Consider the following 14,749-nt stretch of genomic DNA (forward strand, 5'->3'; position numbering starts at 1 on the left):
AACTTGCATACTGGTACTTTTAAACAACTAAGTTGCTTTGGAAGGACATGGAGCACGTAGCTCTCCATGATTTAGTGAGGCGGGTCTTGTTTAGCGGCCAGATTATTGACCCTGAACAGACTGGGAACACGAGGGTGAACAGATGGATTCACGAGAACACATGAGCAACGAGGTTGACTCACTCCAAAACTTAGAATGCTGTAAAAGGTTTCTATTTCTCTATTTATTTCTAGTTCTTTTGACCCAAATATAAAAAAAACTGAACTGCATTCACAAAACCTTAAAAATAGACACTATTTCGTTTTCATGAAAGAGAAAAAGAACACAAATCACGTTGTACTGGAAGAGGAGATGAATCGGAGGCTGACTCACTCCAAAACCTACAAAAACAAAACGTCTATTTGTAGCTATTTTGGCTAGGGATGCCCCGATCACGTTTTTTGCCACCGATACCGATCACCGATCGTCTTGAGCCATATCGGCCGATACCGATCCGATACCGATAGTTTTTGATCGTTTTTTTTATTTATTTTTTTATTTTATATAATTTTATATTTTTTTTAATAAAATATATATATTATATAATTAGACTTGTACTTGTATTATCTGCGAGACATCGCCACCACGCAACAAGTCAAAATGCTCGCTATCTGCAAACAGCTCCACTGTCTGTGTGTACTCGAGTAGCCTCCAGCTACGGCCAGGATTCTCCGGCGCTGCAGCTGGACCCTAGTATTGGTATAAATCACATTAAGCAAGCCCACAGCTCGAATACGCATCGAATCAATGTTATAAGACATTGATATCAGGAGCTATCTGTAGCTACTGCTAGCCGGCTAGATAACGTTAAGACAACGCCTCAGTGAACTATTTAGTTTAGAGCTAACATGAGCTAACGTGAGCTACTGAGTCAACGGAGGTAACTTATCATGCACTTGACTATTGCTGGAGCATTTGTTGATATCAGCAGCTATCAGTAGCTAGCCAGCTAGATAACGTTAGACAATGCCTCATGTAGTCACTGGGTCATTTAGTTTAAACAGTAACGTTAGCTCGGTATTGATTGATTGATTGAAAAGTTTATTAACAGATTGCAGAATGGGTACAGTACAGTACAGCTCAATACATACAATTGTTAACACTTTGAGTGCCACGCCGGGTTTTCCTTTTTACCCCCTTGATGCCACCATCCACTTCAATGTTAACGTTAATATCGCCTAATCTATGTTTTAAATTATGGCTATGTGTCTAATCTGCCCGTCGCTTATCAAAGACTATTTTCCAGTCAGTGCTGTCAAGGCAGATTGGTTTTTTATCGCTTCATTTCCGTTTTAGAGCATTTAGAAAAGCACCCGTTTTGAGATAAAAAACAGTTCATTCTGGACCATTCTATGAAAATCGTTTTCAAATAAACGCTAGATGATCAATATTATACGTGCACGCAAGCACATTCGGGCCGTGCACGGATAATCGCCGCGTTGATTTCCTCTTGGACTTTTACAGTGAAACCGAAAGAGCCCATTTCACAAAACAGCTTATAACTTCATCAAAATTTGTCTGATTATCCTAACACTGATAACATAGATTCCTTACCTGACATCAGATGGTATCCAACTGGTATATTCCAATTCCTGATCACCATTCGAAAAAATCGATAAGTGTATAGATCCACCGTGTGTACAGTGCAGTACATGATTCCGCGGGTCTCAGAGGCTCCAGAATGAACTGTGGTAACCCCGGCTGGATCAGTGGACTGGAAAATGTGGAGTACCGGATTTTTTTCCCCATCCATTTTCATTGAGTCCATTCCAAAATCCCTTATGTCATCTGGGAGACGATAGGGGGCGCTTTTCTCCACATATGATCGCCGGCGGCGCTCGTGTATACTCGGGTAGGCTCGCGTGATGCAATATGATTTCAGATCGCTAAAAAAGAAAAAATCCAAGAAATCTCGTGAGTGGCTTTCAACCACATATTAACTCTTTCAGTGCCACGCCTGGTTTTCCGTTTTACCGCTTGAATGCCACCATCGGCGCCAATGTTAACGTTAATATCGCCTAATCTATGTTTTAAATTATGGCTATGTGTCTAATCTGCCCATCGCATTATCAAAGACAATTTTCCAGTCAGTGCTGTGAAGACAGATTGTTTTTTTATCGCGTCGTTTCCGTTTCAGAGCAGTTAGAAAAGCCCCCGTTTTGATATAAAAAACAGCTAATTCTGGAGCATTCTATGAAAATCGTCTTTTAGTGGAATATTCCACAACGTTGATATTCGTCTGCCTTTTTATGAATCGTTTTCAAATAAACGCTAGATGATCAATATTATACGTGCACGCAAGCACATTACGGCCGCTCACTGATAATCGCTCCGTTGATTTCCTCACAGACTTTTACAGTGAAACCGAAAGAAGACATTTCACAAAACAGCTTATAACTTCATCAAACTTACTCCGATTATCCTACCACTGATAACATAGAGTCCTTACCTGACATCAGATGGTATCCAACTGGTATATTCCAATTCCTGATCACCATTCGAAAAAATCGATACGTGTATGGATCCAACGCGACACAGTAGATCTCCATGATCCGCGGGGATCTGAGGCTCCAGAATGAACTGTGGTAACCCCGGCTGGATCAGTGAACTGGAAAATGTGGAGTACCGGATTTTTTTCCCCATTCATTTTCATTGAGTCCATTCCAAAATCACTTATGTCATCTGGGAGACGACAGGGGGCGCTTTTTTCCACAGTGATCACCAGCGCAGCTCGGCTATACTCGGGTGATGCAATAATTTTTCAGATCGCAAAAAAATATATATAATAATAATTCCGAGAAATCTCGTGAGTGGCACGCAACCACCTATAAAAAAAACCGAGAAATCTCGTGAGTGGCACTGAAAGAGTTAATAAACCGGAGATATTTCGTGTGTGGCAGTTAAAGTGTTAAGGGGATGCAGACCAGAGAAAGACTTTCGTCTTGTTTACATCAGGGTCCCCCATTTTCAATTCATCATATGACACACACGACATACAGATAGACAGTACTGCTACATCTATACATTTATGACATACCAGATTTGCAAATACAGTACTGTTTGTGATACTAAAAAAATCCAGAAAAAGAGTGTATATACATTTGACATAGAAACTGTACATTGGAGGAGGTTGGGTAGGTGGGGTGGGGTTGGGTGGGGCTGTACATTGGAGGTGGGGGGGGACACACACACTGTACACTGACATTGGTAGGTACTGGTAGCCAACGTTAGCTCACGTCGCATCATGCACCAGACTATAGCAGACTGCGAGGCTCTTGTTTCCATGAGTGCGGGAGGGGCTGGGGAGGAGGAGGCGCCGTACACTGCAGGCATCTGTGTGTCTGAGAGAGAAGTCAGCAGTGACTGTGAGATCTCCGCTAAGAATTGGATCATGTTTTTCTATCGTTAATCGAAAGCATTATCACCGATCACCGATCGCATATTTATACTGATTATCGGCCGATAATGATCGGTGGCCGATCGATCGGGGCATCCCTAATTTTGGCCCATTGTGTTGTGATGAAACGGATGTCTATTTGGTAAATCAAATAAAATCAAATCAAATTGATTTGTAAGGCCCGACAACACACGTTAATGTCCCCATGGGCCGGACACATCTTCTTTAAACAAGTCAAGAAGAAACATCACAATAAGTCAAGAACAAAACAAGAACACCATAAAGTCCAAAACATTTAAAATAAATGCGAAATAAATGCAACACTCGCAGACATACCCCACGCGAAGGTAAGGAAAAACTCACTAAAACCTAGCAATAGGAAAAAATGCACCACAGACAATGTGGAGGAGAGAAACCTTAGAAGGGCCATTCAAGGGGGGATCTCCCTTCTTAGATGTCGGTGATAGTAGTGTTGCAGTAAAACAGGTGAACCGTTGGTAAGCATGCACTCATATGTGTAGTGAAACACAGATAAGTTCATGCGATAGCAACTGAACATTTTGAAAGATTAAAGATAGAGAGTGATTGTGATGGGCGGACATAGCAATAGATACAAGTGGTAAGCATATATGTGAATAGAATAGATATATGTAGTAAGCATATTAAGTGAATAGAATAGAAGTACTTAACCCAGCAATGAACTCCACGTCTAAACCACATTGACAGACCACGGACAGAAGACGGTAAGAAGCTGATCCATGGCCTCTGTGGTGCACGTAGAACAGTCGATCCATGGCCTCTGTGGTGCACGTAGAACAGTCACTGCAATCTTGGCCAAGACCCCGAGACATCCACCACCTTGGTCAGCACTACGAGACAACCACTCACAGAGATGGGGGGGGGGGGGGGGTTGGGACAGGGGTTAGAGCAGGGGTCGGCAACCCTAGGCACACGTGCCTGCTTAGGCACGCGGGACCTTTTCCATAGGCACGCGGGGGGGCAGCATAAAAAAAAAATCTTATTATTATTATTATTTTTTTTACTTCGCTTTGAAATATTATAGTGAAATGTTTTGCACTGTTGTCGCATATCTCTTGTTGAAATCCTCCCACAGGTTCTTTTTTGTAAGTCGACTGTTCTGCACACCCCTATATTATGACAGCAATCAGCTGTTCCCATGTGCTCCGCTGTAGCCGGCCTCCCGCCGGCCTCCCGCAGCAGTCGCGCCAGGTAACACACAGTGAGGTTGCATTCTGTGCAGTGTCATGATGGCAACCCCCGCTAAGAAATCAAAGCAAATTCGGACATTCCAGCCCTCGTGGACAGACGATTACGGGTTTGTGGACCTTCAGAAGGACCGTGCTATGTGTTCTTTCTGTTTGGAAAATGTAGTTTGCCAAACGTCATCTGTGAAACGCCATTTCGAGACTAAGCATAAAACAAGTTTCAAGGATCAAGCGGATAAGGCAGAATCTATTAAACGTGCCGTCGCCAGGTATGGGAAGCAAGCCAGCACCCTCAAAGTGTTCACGCGCGCTCAAAACCACGCAACTGAAGCAAGCTTTCGCATTGCTCATTGCATTGCAAAACGTGGAAAGCCATTCACGGATGGCGAGTATATTAAGGAGGCTTTTATCTGTACCTCAGATGTTTTGTTTGAAGGCTTGCCAAATAAAGAGAAAATAAAAGCAAGGATAAAAGATATCCCAGTGTCAGCTCGAAGTGTCGAGCGACGCATCAATGAAATGTCAGAAAACATCCCGGAGTCGATTGACAACCGACCACTCCGAAGCATGTGTCCAGCTTAAAGTGACTAATTACACCCCCCAAATAACGGAGCTCAGCCAGGCAAAACAGGGCCAGGGATCTCACTGTCGCGACAGGTAGGCTGCTGTTTATTTTCCTATACATCGGTTTGCTTGTTAACTTGAACGTGCATATGCAGGGCTCTACGCATAATAGAGCATACGCACAATCGCGCATATATTATTATTATGCATGCGTATGTGTAGGGCTAGGGGAGCTGTCCACTGTGTGTGGTGCTGAACCTTGCGTCATGTCTCTCTCTCTCTCTCTCTCTCTCTCTCTCTCTCTCTCTCTCTCTCTATAGCTGAGAGAGAGAGAGAGAGATCTGGTGGAGAGATTGGAGGAGGAGGAGGAGGAGGAGGGTGTGCTTTGTGTGTGCACTGTGTGTGTGCCATCATGTTAGCCTCAGTTAAACCTTGCGACGCCTCGTTAGATGAAGCTGTGTTCTGAGGTGTCCCGTGTGCTGATCTGTGTTCTGATCTGTGTGCTGTGTCATGTGACACTACACATATTTAATTGAGACCCTTTATTTGTTTATTTCAATTTAGCTGGAAATACATTGCTACATCATTCAGTAACATTTGCAGAGCCTTATAACAAAAACATTATTAAGGTCACCATTGTGACATTGTGACATTTTATTATTCATTTTTCTATTATTTCATTGAACATTGCACATGTTAAAAGCAATTTTTTTTACTAAAAATGTGAGTATTACCAAGTCAACTCGTGTTCTTAAAACAATGACAATAAACATAGTTTTATTAGGTTGAAATAATGTGGTTGTGTACTTATTTGTCTGTTAACTTATTATGGATTGAAAACTGGTTCTCCTGGTGTTCTCCATTAGGCCTGTAGGTGGAGCTATGACAGCACATGTACAGTACACACACCGATGGTGTGTGATGTGTCCACAAATGAATGGGCAAATGTGAGTGAAATGGTCGCACTGTATGCAGCTGTTTGTCTGCATTGCATTCACCCCCCCCCCCCAACTCAGATTTAGGGTTGATACAACCATCATAATAATAGTTAATAATAACAATAACAATAATGATGTAATAATGTAAAAATTATCATTAAAAATACCTGATTATTAGAAGAAGAAAAAATACGATGCATGGAATATTGTTGAGGCACACTAGTTACAACTATATTTCAACCAGGCACTCCATGTCAAAAAGGTTGCTGACCCCTGGGTTAGAGAGTTCCCATGTTTGTAGTGGGCGGAGATGGAGCAATAAATACATGTAGTGAGCATATGCATACATGGTGACAGTAGAATCATAGTATATAAGAAAATTGTGAAATTGAGTAATAGATAGAACTACTGCAAGCGTATGGATACAGGATGAGATACAAGACAATAGCTCCACACTAGAGGCATCCTATCATTAACATATGATAGAATTCTGACCAGTACAGAAATTATACCCCTAAACGCCAAGAACAAATGGGAACGGGACCTGGAATGTACCTTTGATGAAGATGAATGGGAATCACTATGTGAGTCTGCACTATCTTTTTCATATAACACTCGACATAAACGTATGCAATTTAACATTCTCCATAGAACCTATTTTACGCCGGAAAGACTTCACAGGATGAATGATGTTATCTCTGACCTTTGCCCTAGGTGCTCAACGGAAACAGGTAGCCTGCTCCACATGTTCTGGGAATGTAACAAACTGAGACCTTACTGGGGCTCAATTTGGGAGATTCTCGAAGAGGTCACAGGGTTTGAGATCCCATGTACACCTAAATTAGCATTATTAGGAGACATGTCTGACATTTCTCCAGATAAGAGAGGCAAGGTGCGGATCATTAAATTGGTCATGATTGCAGGGAACAAGTGTATTGCCATGCTGTGGAAAAGTGCTGAATCCCCCCCATGTCTATGTGGCTTAGTGAAATCTCTTCGTACATGGCATCAGAGAAAATAATGTTCAATCTTAAGAAAAAACCACATCTCTTTGATAAATGCTGGGCTGGGTTTAGGCAATACTTAGAACAGATTACATAGTAGGTTGACGATGTAGGCTATTATTGAAGCTCCCTTTTGTCTTTCTGATGGGTATATATTGCAATGAATGATACTGTAAATGTTATTAGTTGCTCTTTGAAGAGAAAAGATGTAACGTTAGATATTTATTTGTTTGGTATAGAAGTATGGGCACCCGTTAGACGGGTGTAACTGGGTTTACTAAATTCTCAAAATGTGTAAAAAAAGAAAAAACTGAATTTGTTGAGGTCCTAGTCTGGGGGAGGGGAGGGGGGGTCTGGCCTAGAGGTTCTTTTTGTTTATAATGATTTTTTATTTTTATTTTAGGGGGGGGGGGGGGTATTTTGTATCTATTTTTCTGTAACTCGGGGAGGGGGGGCAGTTGGCAGCATTTCCTTTTGTATGGTTGTTGAACTGTTGCTGTAAAACTGAAAAAAAAAGAAAATACCAATAAACATATTGTTTAAAAAAAAAGACAATAGCTCAGCTTTTTAAAAACCGAGTTATGTGTGTCGCGTGTGAGCCAATCGGAGGCTTGGTTACATTTTGGATGATTTATGTTACAGACAGTTATGTTACGATCAGTAATTTTTACAAACATTCAAAGAAGGCTTATGTTTGGTTCACGGTGCATATGATAATACATGATAGAGACATGCGATTTTTACCACAATGATAGATATTAGTGTGGAAGTGCATCACAGCAAATATCTCCAATTTGACCTGATGGTGGCGCTATAATCAAAGGTCAAAATGTCAACGTTTGAAAAGCCACACTACTGTTGAGGAAGGCTAGCTCCGTGGTGGGAGTTGAACTGGTCAAACTAGAGGTGGTGGCAGAGAGGAAGACGAGGAAAAAGCTGGCCGCTATACTGGAAAACCTGTTATGGTTTGTAACCGACGCAACGGCACAGACAGGAAGTTCAGAGTTAGCCAAAAGCTAGGGCGTATTTATTTACAGAGTCACAAGATAGATGAGGTACAGTAATCAAACAAACGGGGATCTGGCATGTGACGATGTAGCGGCTCTGCAGATACTCCCAGTAGATAGTGGTGAGGAATTGGCATGCGACGTTGTAGCGGCTCTGCAGATACTCCCAGCTTTCACTCACGGTGGAAAACGGAGAGAGAGAGAAATCAGAAACAGCCCAACGAACACACAGAGGCAGAGAGGTGACTGAGTCCAGTATTAATCCCAAGTGACTTGATCTTCGGTGTACCACACACAAGTTAGCTGAGTCCAGTGAAAAACAACACGGTATTCTTCAGTGTTATTCTAACACACAAATGAGCTGAGTCCAGTGCGAAACAAAACGGAATTCTTCAGTGTTATCCTAACACACAAATTAGCTGAGTCCAGTACAAAACAAAAACGGTATTTCTTCAGTGTTATCCAAACACACAAAAAACTGATAATCCAAAAAGAACTGTTTCCAAAAACTCACCAAAGCGCAACGCGTAAAGCGGGCAGAAAACGAGGCGCAGCTCCAAACGGGGAACCAGGTTCTCCACAGCGGTTCTCCACAGAAAGGTCCTGGAGAGAAAGTAGACCAGGAACAGCGACAGGGAAAAGCAGGTATATGCAGTTGTATTCCAGAATAGTAGTACTCAAAACGACCCGGCATCGAATGACAGAAGGTCAGAGTATATGAAGCCTCTGGGGCGCTGATTAGAACACACATCAGGTGCGTGATGGTAATTGATACTTGACTTAGAAGTGTGCGTTCGGCAACGGACCAATCATCACAGAATCCTCACAGTACCTTAAAGGAACGGAGCGTGTGGCGGGGAACGGACCAATCATCACAGTACCTTAAGAAGCCTGTGGTGGGGAAAGAACCAATCCTCACAAAACCCCTCCCACCCATTATTATTATTATTATTATTATTATTATTATTATTATTATTATTATTATTATTATTATTATTATTATTATTATTATTATTTATTATTATTATTATTATTATTATTATTATTATTGTTATTATTATTATTATTATTATTATTATTATTATTATGTTCTATTCTATTATTATTCTTTCTAATATTATCTTTTTTTCCTGTCTGTGCCTCCCCTCTCCCCTCCCCCAAGCTGCTATGACACCTGAATTCCCCCAAGGGGATTAATAAAGAAAACACTTGACTTGACTAACTCGTACACCGTAAGTCCGATTGACACAAGGTTTTGGACACACATACAGCTATCCTTGGTGTACAACTTTGCCAATAGGACCGTGGTATTTTCTGTGCACATTCATGATCCCAAGAGGAACAAACTTATGGGTTTTGGTGACCCTGTTACCTAATAGTGCACACAGGTGGCAGAAATGCCAGTAAGGCATTTAAAATGTGTTACCCAGGTGTTGGCTAGTAGCAGCAACACATTGACCACATAGTTCTTTTGAAAATAGATTCACAAAATGTAAGCGTACTGTAAGAGGGGGCACAGGCAGTGTTCGAATTATGAGGGGGCCAATGGGGGCTCAGCCCCCATAGCTATAGTCTGAGCCCCCATAGTCAAGACCCCCTGTGGGGGTCTCTCAAAAAATTTATATAATATTTTTTTTTTCTTTTTACGAATTAGTATTATTTATGTTACCTAAATAAATTGTTAATAGATCATATTTTTCTTTTCAGTTTTTAAAAGAACTGAGTAATTAATGTTGTGGAATAGGCTGCATTTCACCTCCAAGCCGCTATGCGTCACCCATAAGTTTAACGCTACTGCAACCTAGTGAAGAAGAAGCAGCAAGCAGCTGCTGTAAACAGAAAGCTGCAGGTCCGTGTCCTGCAACTGAAAACATAAACACTAAACTAGGGATGTCCGATATTATCGGCCGACCGATATTATCGGCCGATATCGGCAGTAAAATGTGATATCGGAAAATATCGGTATCGGTTTAAAAAAAAAAAAAAACAATAACAATATTTGTTATATATATATCCAGTGAAATTATTAGTTACCTGAAATTATTCAGTTTTTTGGACGGGGAAACCCTGCATATATCGGTATCGGTTGATATCGGTATCGGAAATTAAGAGTTGGACAATATCGGAATATCGGTATCGGTAAAAATGCCAATATCGAGCATCCCTACACTAAACAGTACGCCACATGCCGCCAAAAAGAAAAAAAAAAAAAAGGCTCAACCCGCCGCAAGGCTGTACAAAGCTGGACAGCTTTGGTTTTATAAAAAGGCCAAAGACTGACGCTGTTAGTGCAGCAGCTAGCAGCGCTACTGTCACTGAAGTTGACACTGCTAGTGCTAGTACTAGTGTTAGCTCTGCTGCTCCTGTGCGCAGTGCGCCTGTTATTGTTACCGCGCCGGTTGCCACTGCCAGACCCGAGTCTCCACCACTAGACCTGGACTGCGCTGCTACTCAACCACCACAATGCTGGGGTCCGAGTCAGTGGAACTTTTGGAAAAATAAATATGACTGGTTATTTGCCAAGGAGGGATGCATTGGCTGCCTTCCATGTAAAAACGCCAAGATATTGTTAAATAAATCATTTGGAGCCCATTTGGCAGAGCAGTGGATGAATGGGACTGTGACTAGCTCTCAGAGCAAGAAGTTGAGGAAGAGAATATAGTCGTCACTACTCGCTTTGGATAAAAGAGGTCAGTGGTTTGAATCCCGGCTCTTCCAGTCTGCATGTCGGTGACGTGCTGCAGTAGTTACTTTTCTTCTTGTTCTAAGAAGATGCTGCTACTATTTTTCATACAGTTCTTGATTACCTGTGCACATTTGTTTATAACATTATTTATTTTGATTTATACAAGTATTTATTTTATGTTCATTTTATTATCAGATGATAATGTTACTTACTGTATCCTGATAAATGCTGCTGCTGTGCCATACAACTATTTATTTTCCATTAGATTATTTTGTTAGTTTTTGATTTATAAGTGCAGAGACAAATAAATGTTAATTCAAGTTCATAAATTTGGTCTCATTTTTCAAATTAAATTGTTGTATTTTTTCAGATGCAAAATGCAAATAAGTAAATATGGCATTATATATCAGAGGTGAGTAAGAAGTAAGTATGAATAATGACATCACACAATAGTCTAATGCATAGGTGTCAAACTCATGGCCCGCGGGCCAAATGCGGCCCGCCACGTCATTTGATGTGGCCCCCCCAAGAGCGCCGGTAAAAAAATAGCGGCATTAAAATAATTGTGGGTTAATGCGTTAATAAAGCTTTGACAGCCTTAGTTATTACACATTCTTACACATACATGTGTGTTGAACATCTGAGGTATTGATGAAGTAACAAAGGAAAAAAGCCAAAAGCACTTACTCCTCAGACATTCTTTGACAATTTTACAGCCCAAAATACAAAAAAGATCCAGGCGGAATAGGTAACAAAGGGTTGAAGAAATATTGTCTGAACTGTCAGATGCAAGCTGGCTGTGTGACATAACCGAGCATCTCGCTCAATTGAATAAGAAGCTGTAGGGACGCAAACAAGTCCCACCCAAAACTTGACCAATATAGTTGTGAACTGAGACAACCCTTATTTTGTTATTTTTGAGTACAGTTGATTGATTGATTGATTGAAAAGTTTATTAACAGATTGCAGAATGGGTACAGTACAGTACAGTTCAATACATACAATTGTTAAGAGGATGCAGACCTGAGAAAGACTTTCGTCTTGTTTCCATCAGGGTCCCCCATTTTCAATTCATCATAACAGTTACAGTTGTGTGTTACAGAAGGAAATTAAATTTTAAACACCAATTTGCACGAACAACCTTAAAACAAAGGTGCACCTCAGTTATAGGTATCAAACTATGGAACTCCTTGCAGAACGATGAAAAGAGTTCCAATAATATATTTCACTTCAAAAGGTTGTGCAAAGAAAAGATACATAGACAGTATAGCACAGTTTAGTATAATATTGCAGTTTAGCGTGTCAGGATGACGTAGCATAGAGTTGTAGTGTAGGCCAGTATGAGTATAGTAATATAGTATATAGCAGCATAACATAGAATAATAATATATTAAAATATTGTATAATACTGTACCAATATGGTGTAGAATAAATAGTATGATTTAGTTATATTATAATAAAATAGAAATTAGATAGTATATAGAAGTATAATACATTATATAAGTGTGGGGGTGTGTGTGTGTGTAAATGAATGAACCTAAATATGTAGTTTGACTGATAGATAGACAAAATGGGTTTATTTATGTTGATTTAATTTGGTTGTGTTGATGTTAAATTAAATTTTTTTTTTGCAAAATGGGTATATTCTGTTTGGTTTTACACAATATGTCTATCGGTGTGTTGTGTGTGTGTAGGGGCAGGTATATATACGATTTTTTCTTCTTCCTGTTCCTTTCGGCCATGGTATTTTTGGTGAATTATATGAATATGTACTGTTGGACTGTGGTAATTCCATGTACGAATAAATAAATGATGATGATGATGATTACGAATTGAAAATGGGGGACCCTGAAGTAAACAAGTCGAAAGTCCTTCTCTGGTCTGCATCCCCTTAACAATTGTGTGTATTGAGCTGTACTGTACTGTACCCATTCTGCAATCTGTTAATTAAAGTTAATTAAACTATCTTCCATTAGTGGCCTCTGCAAGGTTGTGTGCAGCCATTTGTTTTTGTAACATCTGCTACATCTGTCCCACGTGTTCTTTGCAGCTCACAGTTGTTAGTTCTGCCCCTCTTGACTGTGACAAAAAGGTTTTGAACAAACTTAATGTCATAGCTTGTATTTGATGATATTCTTCTTTGTTATTTACTTGAATGGTTTGATCATTGATTGATGGAGTAATATGGGGTTCTGATAAACTAAAATTATTTGTTAAAATAACATAAGCTAACATATATTTCTACATCTATGCAAATGCATATGCAATATGTATAACTTGAATAAGTAATAAATACATAAACAACATGTTTAACAATATGTAAATGAGTAGCTACATTTATTTTACATTACATTAACATTAATACGGTCTTTGGCCCTTTGAGGGCAACCATAATGCTGATGTGGCCCTCTGTGAAAATGAGTTTGACACCCCTGTAGAGAGGAACTGAGGAGGGCAGAAAGAAAGAGAAGTCACCGCTGTAGACAACAACTGACTCAATTTTGGATCTAGAAAAGGAGACTTATTAAGAAAGGCGAAAGCAAGGGAGGGGAATACAACAACTCTCCACATTGGAGCCTACAGGCAGGGTAAGCTTCTTATTTCTTGTGATAATATAAATTAGATTGGGAGAGTAGCTTAATATAAGCCTAATCTACTGGGGGAAACCTTGTTTTAACCTTTGAATAGACTGCTACCTAATAAGGTATTACACTCTTATCTTATGAGCTTGTATAGCACATCTGCAGACATATTTATCTAGTGTGTAGACTATTCTCTTATAGCCAACTTTTGTCATCACGACTTTATTGTTTTACAGGATAATATACTGTACCAATACTGTAGATCTGTCTCTGGGTACTTCTTCTCTTCTCTCATTTCTGGACTCTTTTTGTATCACAAACAGTACTGTATTTGCAAATCTGGTATGTCATAAATGTATCTGTACTGTCTATCTGTATGTCGTGTGTGTCATATATGTTATGATGAATTGAAAATGGGGGACCCTGAAGTAAACAAGTCGAAAGTCTTTCTCTGGTCTGCATTCCCTTAACAATTGTGTGTATTGAGCTGTACTGTACTGTACCCATTCTGCAATCTGTTAATTAAAGTTAATTAAACTATCTTCCATTAGTTGTATGTATGGCCTCTGCAAGGTTGTGTGCAGCCATTTGTTTTTGTAACATCTGCTACATCTGTCCCACGTGTTCTTTGCAGCTCACAGTTGTTAGTTCTGCCCCTCTTGACTGTGACAAAAAGGTTTTGAACAAACTTAATGTCATAGCTTGTATTTGATGATATTCTTCTTTGTTATTTACTTGAATGGTTTGATCATTGATTGATGGAGTAATATGGGGTTCTGATAAACTAAAATTATTTGTTAAAATAACATAAGCTAACATATATTTTTACATCTATGCAAATGCATATGCAATATGTATAACTTGTATAAGTAATAAATACAGAAACAACATGTTTAACAATATGTAAATGAGTAGCTACATTTATTTTACATTACATTAACATTAATACGGTCTTTGGCCCTTTGAGGGCAACAATAATGCTGATGTGGCCCTCTGTGAAAATGAGTTTGACACCCCTGGTCTAATGATTAGAATGTTGTGTGATGTCATTATTACTTAGTATTAGACTAATCCTAATGAGATATTCCTCTAAATATGACTTCGAAAACAGCCACAATTCCAGGAAGAAAAATAGTAAAAAAAAAAAATTCAGGGGGCCCCCATAGCTCTCAGGTGATAATTCGAACCCTGGGCACAGGTCTACGCTACACTTGCATTCTTGTGAACATCTACCTGAAAATCTACCTGATAACAATGGAATGTCTCCTAGCCCCACTGTCTGTCTGTCTGTCTGTCTGTCTGTCTG

This window comes from Notolepis coatsorum, assembly GCF_963971535.1.
Source record: "Notolepis coatsorum genome assembly, chromosome: 4".
NCBI lineage: Eukaryota > Metazoa > Chordata > Actinopteri > Aulopiformes > Paralepididae > Notolepis > Notolepis coatsorum.